Source organism: Echinops telfairi, unplaced genomic scaffold (assembly GCF_000313985.2).
Source record: "Echinops telfairi isolate 266 unplaced genomic scaffold, ASM31398v2 ScPeMD7_7469;HRSCAF=8507_1, whole genome shotgun sequence".
In the NCBI taxonomy this organism is placed as follows: domain Eukaryota; kingdom Metazoa; phylum Chordata; class Mammalia; order Afrosoricida; family Tenrecidae; genus Echinops; species Echinops telfairi.
In genome coordinates, this window is record NW_022111373.1 from 120,916,490 (window position 1) to 120,928,857 (window position 12,368).

At 39.3% G+C, this 12,368-nt stretch overlaps 1 pseudogene; it reads left to right on the forward strand.

Moving 5' to 3' along the window:
• The first annotated feature begins 2,625 nt into the window (after positions 1 to 2,625).
• LOC115873757 overlaps positions 2,626 to 12,368 on the forward strand; it is a 156,741-nt pseudogene continuing 146,998 nt past the window's right edge.

Consider the following 12,368-nt stretch of genomic DNA (forward strand, 5'->3'; position numbering starts at 1 on the left):
GGAACCCAAGAGGCAAGAGAATTTTGGGAATGATGAGGGCAACAAATGTATAGATGTGCTTTACACAATTGATCTATGTATTGTGATAAATTGTATGAGCCCCAATAAATTGATTAATTAAAAAAAAATTAAAAAAAAATAAAATAAAAGTGTCAGGAACTGAGGAATGCTCGAATTCCAACTCGGTGGTTTTAACTATCAAGAGCTTCTTCAGAAAACGAATTAGTTCTTCAGGAACTAGTGATTTGATACGTTGACCACTGTTTTATGCTTCAGGGAAAAGAACTGTCAGAACGGGTCAAGAAGATTGGTAGATTTTAAAAGGCATTTGCTGCTTACAGGTTGACTGGGGATGCAGTGGCTTTGTACTCCGCTGTGAACCAGAAGGTGGGTGTTGAAACCCACCAGTGACTGACTCTATGGGAGAAAGACCCGGTAATCGTCTTCATCTGGTCTTATAAGGATTTTACCCCAGCATAGGACTTGGTTTTGTGGTGCAAAACAACAGATAAAGTCCGGGTTTTATCAACAACAGATAAAAAAAGCAGGGCAGTGTGAGTGGAGAAGAGGGTGATGCAAGACTGCATGGTGCAGTGTTTGGTTTGAGTTTGAGGCTAATGTATGCATGTATTTATGTATTTATATGTTTCTGTATATTTTGTTGACATGGTGAAGGAAAGGGAGGAAATAAGAAAATAAAAAAGGGGGAAAAAAGCCAAAGCAACTCCTCAATTACGAGTGGGAAAGAAATGTGGTCCTCTTTTTAGGTCTTTAACCTATTACTTCTTCATCTCTCCATAGTCCTAATCTAAAATATTCATACTGTCCTTTTAGCTGAGTGTTTGAGAATTGTCATCCACATAACCACTGTCTTTCCCTGGGGGAGGGGAAATGAATGATTTAAGGCAAAACCTAAAATAAGGTAAAATGCATTCGAGTTAGTTTAAAATTACTATCCTATATTTTGAGGTTAATTTTATCCTGCAAGTTTGATTTTAATCTTTTACTATACAAGGAGCCCCTTGGCAGGATGGTTAGGAATTGGGCTATAGCCTCAAGGTTGGCAGTTCAAACCCACTAGAAGCAGTAGGAGATTGAGGCTGTCTGTTCCTGTAAAGATGTACAGTTTAAGAAACTCTATGTAGGATGACTTTGAGTTAGAATTGACTGGCTAGTAGTGGATTTGGTTTTGGTTTTATTATTTGGTAATAGAAGAGATGACATTAGTGTAATTTTAAAGATTCTTGTGTGGCAAAATCAAATAAAAAATAACTTAATTCTCCAAATGTGTATATGCTTGTGTGTGTGTATATATATTTGATATATTTTTCATTTTTAATGTATTTCTAATATTCTATTATTGATGCACAGTACCACAACAGTTTGCTTATGGAAAATTATATTTAAAGATCAAGAAACACTTCAATAGTGCTAAAAAATATTAACGATGTTACCTGAAGTGATTGTGTTGTGAGCTTTTTTGGGGTAGTTTTCTAAATTTTAAATAAAAAAATTGAAAATGTTTGGTAGGCAGGCTTCAAAGTTTAGCTCTTTCTTCTGATATTCATGTTCTTGATCTTTTGTCTCCTGTGACAAGGTGACTTGCTTCTAATCAGCAGAAGCTGACCACAATTCCATGATTAAATGATGAATTACTGTGACTTCCACCTGGCCAGGAAGGTGGCCCCTGCCTTATTGGCTTGTTCGTTGGGATGCAGCAAGCTGCCCTGTTGGAGAGTCTCCTGGGGAACTAAGCACAACCTCCAAGCAAAAGCCAGTGAGGAACAGAATCCCTCAGCTCAACAGCTACTGGATCTTTACCACAATCCTGAGTCACTTTGGAATCAGATCCTGCCCCAGGCGAACCTACTTCAGAGTCCTGTGGAATACCGTGAAACAGAGGACCCACTTGGTTCTCCTTGTGCCTTGGTTCTCCATACCAAAAACTTGTGACAACAAATGTGTCCTGTTTTAATTAATTAAATTGGATCTAATCATTTATACCCCTTTCAAACAAATTGTTAGCAAATGCAGACGAATAAAAAAGGGCTTGACTGTTGCTTGCATATTTTTCTTTTCGGTATTTCAGATTTGTTCATGAGAAACAGCGTTTGGTAATTTTTGTTCGCTATCACTAGTTACTTAGCCATATTCCTTTGAAAGCTCTGTAAACCAGAACATTCATAACTAGGATTGTTAGCATTAAAATCATGCCGTTTCAAAGGTCTACAGAGTAATTCAGGAAGTCGGAGGCCCATGACTGTATGTGTGAGCTCTTGATGTTTATTTTGGCAAGCAGATATTATTTTCCTTCAAGGAGTGGACTCCCAAGGGACTCATGGAATGACATTTAAAATAATTAAAATATATCAGAGAGAGATAAAGCTAAAAGGTAGGTTTTCTGCATAAACAAGTAAAGTATGCACCTAAAGTTGTTAAAGTTGGATTTAACAACACCTGAACCCTAAAAGGTAAGCATTTAAACAGGAAGAGTTTGGTCACCCTCAAGTAGCTGTAGCATTTGTCTTTGTTTTTTTTGCTGTGTGTCTTCCCGCTCTACAACCATTTGTTTTCATCAATTTTCCATCTCTGAAGTTACATGTTCTCCTAATATTTGAAGAGTCGATGGCTCAAAATGAGGGCAGAAGTGTCAAATCAGGCTGGGAACAGAGCACAGGCACCAAAGAGTCTCAGGATTTATTTCTGACTCATCAAGTGACTCTGAGGCAGTGGGGCATGCGACAGCTAAATCCTTCTGAAATTGCCAGGTCTACATGTGGGCCGAGTCTCAGAGTCTTGTCGGGGGTAAGTCATGTTTGTAAATGCTGTGAGATCCTTGACCTCCAGAGCTGGAGGTGCAAAGTCTTATTTTCAAGTGACTGCGCATGTTGAACCCGTGAGCTCCACGGCCCAAAGCGGTTTGTGTAGTTTGCTTAACACATCTGTGTTTATTTTACCAAGTGCCAGGCATGAAAGAAGTACAGAAAATCCAAAATAAAGTTGTTTGACTCCTTGTTTGAAAAATATGCCACATAGCAGATTTCACATAGAAACTGAGCGTATTCCTTTTTTGTATTATTCAGTGTTTCTGTACTTTTCGTGCATCTGTTTGGATCTCTAGCTTTTGCAGCCGTTTAGCGAAAAGGATGAAATCCTGGGAATCTCTTCAAAGTGATTTACAAGGCATGTAAGGCCACCAGCAGCTTCCCATCTTAACATGTCAACTTTTCTCATACTGAAAATATACGTGGAACAGAAAGGTGTGGTTGAGAAGGTTTTGCATGCCAGTCCACCTTCCCCCCTCCCATAATCCCTTGCCATATGATTGCCTCAATAACATCCTCATCCTCACTATGCAAAAATGTGAGCCAGTACAGCTGCGTGGCTTTACACAGTAGCATGGGAGGTGGTGAACCGGTGTTGAATCTGTCACCCATTTAAGCTTGCACTTGCTGTAGAATGTTTCTCACTGGGGAGGGGCGGCTTCTGCAGGCACACACGCTTCAGTCGGCATTGAAGTGCCCACATAAATGCCTTTCTCCGAATGTATCTCATTGCTCACTTGTTGGCTTATTAGGATACACTCTTGGTGTAGTTTATGCTGTCTTTTCCACTTCTTAAAGGTCCTGCGATTAGTTACCCGCTCTACCTCACAGCCATTTGATTAGCCTGTAAAAATGTTAGCCTGAGTGAATGGTTTCACTTCATGTAGCGCCTGGAAGTCAAACTAATGATACCGTTGTAAAGTAAGGAAAGGAAACAACTATGAGAATCACAGTCCTTCCTGGGAATTGTATTGTTCCTTCTGATTTGTGATGTCTACCAAGTGTTAAGGGTTTCCTGGTGGAGGCTAACAGTCCTTGAACTCAGAGACGGGGTTGTTTTTAAGGCAGTTGCTGGCTAAACTATTCGGTGTTTGAGAGACCCACCTTGATTGGCAGGTTTGCAAATGGAGATTGGCAAAAACATCACACCCATAAAATGTCTTTGGGGCTCATCTACTTCAAAGGTGCTTCCAATTAATACTAACGTATTTGTCCCTGCCCTCAAGTTCTTTAGAGAAATCATACATGCCTTTTCCAAGACCACTCCTAAATCACATGCATCACCACAATCACCAGTTAATCGTGTGCAATGCTTGCTTGTATACTAGGCTCTGAATGGTTTTGTACAGCTTTGGATTCCATCGTAGAACTTTCTACCAGCTTTTTTCATATAGCATGGCCCATGTATGTCTCTGTTTCCTATCTCAGTTGCTCTTTATTCTCTTATCCATTAACTGTTGTTGTGCCCCAGCTCTGATCTGAAATCCATTGCTCTTCTCAGGTTATAATTTTCCCCTTCGAATCCCATTTAGATTTACCATTTTAAAATTACCTAAATGTTAATGATTCTAAAACTTGTGTATCATGTCTTAATTGTCTGCAGAGGCATAGATATATGTGTATGTAATATATTACATATATGTTATATGTACACACACACACACACACACACACACATATATATCCTTTAGGGTCACTATAGTCAAATTGGACTTGATGGCAGTGGGTTTGTGTGGTGGTTGGATTTTGTGTCAACTTGACCCTATGTGAATGTGCAGCCGTGGAATCTAACTTATCAATCAGGTTACAGCTTCATGATGCTTCCTTGGAGGTATGGCCTTTTCATGAGAGACACTTGGAACTTCTTTCTCTGGCTCTTCACCTTCCTCCTACTAGGGCTCTGTTTCTGTCTCCAGGGATGACCATATAGGGAACCAAGCAGGATATCTATCAGTGCCATACTATGTTTGCATCAACCTTGGGAGGCCCATCAGCCTGTGAGATCCTTACTTCCCACTTTAACTTTCTGCATCATCAGCCTGCCGCTATGTGAGTATGAAGAAGATCCTGGCTAGTATAGGACCCATAGACTTGAGTTAGACTGGGCTGGGATGCCTTCTTTATATAAAATTACTTCTTGAAGTAGAATTACTTCATATATATATGAACCCAGCATAACACAACTTGTTTTGGTTTATCAATCCACAAGAGTTTCACAGGTGGTATTAACTTGTTCAAGTATCAGTCTTCCTTTCCTGGTGAATCATCTTGAATACTGAATGAAATACTATCATTTTAGCTAATTGTCAAAGATATGAAGTGGGCAATCAACCTAGATAGTTCTTTCTCTCTTGCTTTTCCTATCCTATGAATGTTGTAGTATTTTCTATTTTACCTTTCAGGTAATTTTAGAATATTTTCTTATTTCTTCATCATCACTATCACAGCACACTTCCCACTTATTATAAAAATATGTTAATCAAACACCTTACTTTTAATCTTGCCCTGCTTTAATCCAGCCTCAGAAGGCTATTTGTAAAATTGAAATCTTACCATATTCTTATAATGGGAATGGCCTTCTTTCATCTACAAAGTCATTAATAAACCTTTCACTACAGTTGAAATGACAGCCTTTGCTTTCTTTGTGCCCCCGTGTAACTTTCCTCCCTCTGAGTCCGCCTTCTCAAACTAGGAGAAACTCACTCGACTTCGAGAGCTAGTTAAATTAGAACATATTGAAGAAATCTGGCTTTTCCCACTTAGGCTGGCTAAACGCCTCTTCGCTTACCGCCCTACAACATATTAGTAGTTCTTTGAATGCATTTGCTGAATTCCCCAGGAATTATGGTCATTATTTAGTTAGATCATTAAAAGCAGTATTATTTTTATTTTGGGGGCATGGAAATATTTTCATGATATTTTATTGAGGAGAATGAAATGATGTAGAAGGTGAAACATTTTGATACACATGGTACTTTTCTATCATTCCACTTTCCCCAAAGCGTTTTGAAGCCCCCTCATATTTTTACATAGAAAATGCCCCAGCAACATTAAAAAGCATCAAAATGATAACAATGACAATCAACGAGTGGCGGGATCACTTATTTTTGTGCTTTCAAGAACAACTTTGTTGTTGTTAGGTGTTGTAGAGCCAGTTTAACTCTTAACTTGCCAGTACAAGTCACAGTCAGGTCTGTGGCATCCTCACAGTATTATGCACAACCCACTCTTGGGTCTACAGTGTCAATCCACTTCCTTGAGGGTTTCCCTCCTGTCTGCTGACCTTCGACTTTTAGCATGATGTCTTTTTCCATAAATAGGTCCCTCCTGGTAACATGTCCAAAGTATATAAGACTAGGTATTGCCGTCTTCACTTCTTAGGAGCATTCTGGTTACACGTCTACTAAACAGGTTTATTCATTCTCCAGGCAGTCCAGAAAGGCAGCATGATTGCCATCCTTGTAACCCGATCCCCTTCTGTCACCGTAAAGTTTATTCATATTTACAGCAACCACATGTGTGTTAGAGGCCATAGGGTTTTCAGTGGCTAGTTTTTCACACGTAGGTGATTGGCCTTTATTCTGGGATTTATCTTGTTGAATTGGAATTTTCAACGTTTTGGTTAGTAGTTGAGAATGTTAACATTGTCTCTATTCATTGCCATCAAATGTATTCCAACTCAGGAAGTCAATATAGATCAGTGTAATACTGGTTCTTAAGGTTCCTGAGGTGGTAAATGTTTCAGAAGTTGACCACCTAAACTTTCTCTCAGGAGAAATCTGTATGCTGAGCAAGGAATTAGAGAGGCTAGACTATATGAAAAGGAACTCAGCATTAAAATGAAAAGAAGCTTTATTAACAAGCTATGATATTCAAGAGACGCAACCCTCCTTACTGACAGTGAAGAAGGCTTAAAGAACTCACTGATGAAGATCAACGGTTGCCGCTTTCATGAATTACAACTCAATGTGGAGAAAACCAAAGTTCTCACAACTAGACAATATGTAATATCATGACCAATGGAGAAAATAGTGAAATTGTCAAGGATTTCATCTTGCTCAGCTCCTCACTCAATGCTCATGGAAGCAGCAATCAAGAGACCAAAGAGCAGATTGCCCTGGGTAAATCTGTGGCACAATGCCTTTTCAGTATTGCAAAGTCAGGGTGCAACTTTGAGAACTAAGGTATGCCAGATGCAAATCATGGTATTTTCAGTCACCTCATATGCCTGTGGAAGTTGGACATCGAATAAGGAAGATTGAAAAAGAATCTATGCATTTGAATTATGGTGCTGGCAAAGAATATTGAAAGTACCAAGAACTGCCAAAAGAACAAACAAGTCTATGTTGGAACAAGTAAAGCCAAAATGCCCCTTAGAAGCCAGGGTGGTGACACTTCATTGATGTAATTTGGACATATTACCAGGAAGATCCAGTTTCTGGAGGATATCATGTTTTGTGAAGTAGAGGGCAGTGAAAAGATGAAGACTGTTGACAAGACGGTTTGACACAGTGATTGCAACAATGGGCTCAAACAACTGTGAGGATGGTGCAGGACTGGGCAGTGTTTCATTCTACCTGGGGTTGCTAGGACTCAGAATTGACTAGACAGTACCCAACAACAACAGCAACAACACAACTGTGAGAGGCATTGCTTTATATAAACATCTAGAAAGATATCAAAAGGTACACACACATATAATCATCACTGGTTTTGTTTCTCCACAGGACCCAGGCAACACATTTGATGAAGGTAAGTGATGTCACTTAGAACTGCAAAAAGAGAGAAGAATGTTTTGGGTAACTTTGGTAAATCAGCAACAATATCAACAACTAAAAATATGTTAGTGCATATGAAATACGTGTAAAGGCATATAAATAATGAAACAAAAACCAAATTATCATTAAGTGATTATGATGCATAACAATCCTATAGGATAGGGTAGAATTCCCCGTGATGTTTCTGAGATGGTAAAACTTTGTTGTTGTTGTTGTTGTTGTCATTGCTGTTAGGTGCCATTGAGTCATTGCTGAGTCATAGTGACCATATGGACAGCAGAATGAACCAGTGCCACATCCTGCCACCTCCTCACAATTGTTCTTCTGTTTTAATCCCTTCTTGAAGCCCCTGTGTCAATCTATCCTGTCAATAGTTTTCATCTTTTTCACTTACCCTCGTCTGTACTGAAAGCATTAGCTAAAAACAAGGCTCCAGGAAACGATGGAAAACGAATAAATATGTTTCATCAACCTGATGAAGCAATGGAGGCCCTCCCTCATCTATGCCAGGAAAGGTGAAAACAGCTACTTGGACAACTGACAAGAAGAGATTCATATTTGTGCCCATTCCAAAGGAAAGGGACCCAACAATATGCTCAAATGATAGAACAATATCATTATATCAAATGCAATAAAATTTTACAGAAGATCATCAAAGCGTGGTTGTTACAGTACATTGCCGCCCAATTTTCAGGCAAAATTCTGAAGAGATTGTGGGACAAGGGATATTATTGCTAATGTCAGATGGACCTTGGTTCAAAGCAGAGAATTCCAGAAAGATGTTTACATGTGTTTTCTTGATTATGCAAAGGTATTTGACTGTGTGGACCATAACAAGCTATAAATACCCTTGAGAACAATGGGGGATTCCAGAAGACTTGATTGTGCTCAAATGGAAATTGTACATGGATCAAGAGACAGTTTTGTGAACAGAGCAAAGGAGTATTTCAGGGTTTAAAATCAGGAAAAGTGTGTGACGGGCTTATATCCTCCCACCATACTTATTCCATTCGTAAGCTGAGCAAATCATCAGAGAACTGACTAGACAGCACCCAACAACATTGGATTATATATAAAAAAAAGGCACCAGGATTTGAAGAATGCTTACTGACAGCCTGTGATATGCAGATAATACACCCTTGCTTATGGAAAAGGAGGAGGACTTGAACGCTTGCTGATGAAGATCAAGGATTTCAGCCTTCAGTGTGGACTACAACTTAATGTAAAGAAAACTAAGGAATCCTCATAACTGGACCAGTAAGTAACTGGTAAATGGTAAATGGATAAAAGTTGAAGTTGTCAAGGATTGTGTCTTATTTGGATACATAATCAATGCTCATGGAAGCAGTAGTCAATAGATTGCATTGCATTAGGCAAATCTGCTGCACATGGTCTTCTTAAAGTGTTGGAAAACAAGTACGTAACTTTGAGATTTAAGGTGCACCTGACCCAAGCCATGGAATTTTCAATCATCTCGTATGTTTGTGAAAGTAGGACATGGAATAAGGGAGATGAAAGAGGAACAGAAGCATTTGAATGTTAGTGCTGCTGAAGACTATTGAATGTACCAAGGATTGACAAAAGAACAAAAAATCTGTCTTGGAAAAAGTACAACCAGAATGCTCCTTGGAGTTAAGAATGGTGTTATTTTTCTCTCTCGTTCTTTGGACATGTTGTGCTGTAGGGTAAGGGCCAGGCCACCACAACTAATCACGGGTTTGATAGGTACATTGTATGGTTAAAAATAAAATTTAAAAAAAATATATTTTTTAAATATATATATTTATATATATATATAAAATGCCATAGAGAATAAGGAGAGATAGAAAAGAGATTGAAATAATGGCATCAGACACATTTCATGGTAGCATGCTCACCTCAGCTCTGCTTGGTGGTCCACATGGAGATGGGAGACAAGAGGGCAGGAGAGAGGGAGAGGGGAAGTAGGGCAAGGGGAGAGGGGACAGGGGCGAGGACCAGGGGAGAGCACCAGGGAAAGGGGGACAGGGAACCAGGGGAGAGAGAACAAGGGGAGAGCATGGGGAAGAGGAGAGAGAGCTCTTTACTACTAACCAAGGTTTATATATCTTTAGAAGGGGAAGATCTAGGAGTATACACACAAAAGGAAGAGAGGAATGGGGGGCACACATGTGACGAGATGGGCGGATTCCAGATTCAAAATGGCAGCCTAACATTGGATGTCACTGAGCAGGTTTGACCTGTTCTCTGGCTCTCCATGGAAACCATTATCAGTGGGTGTGAACCCCATCTACAGTGGACCAGACAACAGTCTGAATGCCTTCAGAGAGAATATCTCTAAGCATCTGACCTCCCACCATGTGCTGGCTAGTAGCCTCTAATGTTTGGCATATCTTTGGGGGAGATTAAGCTGGGGAAAAGTCTTTTTATAGCCCACATTATGAGAAGAGAGGAATCCTTGGAGAGGGAGTTCATGCTTGGTAAAGTATCAGGAGTTCAAAAAAGAAGAGGACTAGACCAGGTGGCCTGGCACTGTGGAGGCATCAATGGACTCGGGCGTGAGAACAATTGTAAGGATGGCACAGGGCCGGGCAGTGTTTTGTTCTGTTATGCACAGGGTTGCTACTAATTAGCATCTAACAGCAACTGCTACTTTATCAAGCATGGTGCCCTTCTCTGGGGACTGGTTTGTTCATTATTTTGGCAGTTCATAGTGTGTTCCATAATCTGTTTGATTTTTTAACAGTTTAATGACACTTCATTCTGATCGATTTTTGACAGTTTTATTGACACTTCATCCACATATCAAACAATTCAATAGTTCAGTGATATCAGGAAGTATAATCATTACCACAATCAATTGTAGAATATTTTGTTCTTCTGTTTACTCATTTTTATTCATGTATTTTTAAAATTATGTAGAAAAACATACATAACAAAACATTCTCTAATTAAATAACTTCAGTGTCATAGATCATACTCTTGATGTTGTAAACTATTTTCAATAGTCTTTGCCCCCATTTGAGTCTATCTTTTCCATAACCAACACTAACTAGTGTCTGAAATCTCAAGAATGCCTCTCTCTCTCTCTCCACACCCGTCCCTGTTAACTACCAATAATATCAGTCCCTGTATATCTATCTATACACGTGCACTCACACAATAGTAGTTATTTGGCAATTGACTTATCTTTCTCAGGTAACATCATCCACAATCTTCCATATTATCAGATATTTTGAGGACTCATCATTAGTCCTCCTAGTTGTATAGTTTTCCATTTTATGTATGCTCATTAAACAGCAAAGAAGGGCTATATATGACCTTCTCTGGCTTCCTTGCCGCAATGAGGCAGAATCAGACAAGCCTAGATGGTCTATCATTCTTTACCTATTTTGACACCAACTATTCTCCATACTCTTTAATTATACTGGGTTCTATAATTCAATACAAGAGCCACACCATAACTCACAGAAAACACTCACAATTAACATGCTATAGACAACTGAGACATTAGACTAGTCCTTACATACTTTGGACATATTGTCAGTAGAGACCAGTCCCTGGAGAAGGATATCATGCTTGGTAGAGGGGCATCCAGTGAAAGAGAGGAAAGTTCTCGAGAAGATGGATTGACACAGTGGCTGCAACAATGGGCTCAGGCATAGGAACAAATGTGAGGATGGCGCAGGACCAGGCAGTAATTCATTCTGTTGTCCAGAGGGTCAGTCTGAGTTGGGACCAGCTTGATGGCACCTAACAGTGGTGACAACAACAACTTGCCTATCTTCCCTGACCATAACTGGCACAGAAGATCCCCTGAAAATCCACTATTTTTGGTAGATCATTCTCTCTGATTATACTGATCAATCCAGCATTCGCCCCCAGTTACAATTCAATATAAGAAAATGTCTTCTCGCCAATCTTGCTTAAAAGACCATTGGAACGATTAGCTCTTCAATCTGCTGGTCTTAACTCAAAATATCTTCCACTCATTGAGTTGAGAACTTGCTGAGGCTAAGATGTTTTCTTAAACTTGAAAATGTCAAATCACGTAAGACACCAGCTTCAGTTGATATTGCATCAATAGTAATACTACCATCTTATCCTCCAGTCTCTTCATTCATTGAGTTTGACAATCTTACTTCTCTTTGCTCATCTTTGAGGTCCTCCTGACTTTCCTTAAAAATCTTGGATGCATCTCAAAATTATTGTTCTATTTGGTTCATTAGTCCTGTAAACTTGTTGCAAAGCTTAAAAAATTTGGGAAAATGACAACCTGAATGTTGTTAACCATTTGGTATTAGTCCTGACTTCAAAAACAGTCTTTTTGTGTGGTACATAAAGGACCCATTTTTTGGGTACTCAAGGGAGACAGGCACAATGCATTACTGAGAGAAACTGTCTGCAGCCATCCACTAATGAGACAGACACTTTTAACATGTTTTGTTTACTCTAAGCCCAGGCATTACTGAACTGTAATTCTAATAGCAATACTCGTGCCTGTGTATACATACTTCCTCATGTCTGGAAAGGAATCAACTAGTGTTTTTTCCTGAGCTAAGTTTATTTTCTCTTCAAATTAAAACTAATACAGGGAAGATGGCTGGTGAATTCTTGTTTGTTTTTTTAAATCATTTTATTAGGGGCTCATAGAACTCTTATCACAATCCATACATACATCAATTGTGTAAAGCGCATTTGTATATTCATTGCCCTTATCATTCGCAAAACATTTCCTCTCCACTTAAGCCCCTGTAATTAGGTCCTCATTTTTCCCCTCCCTCCC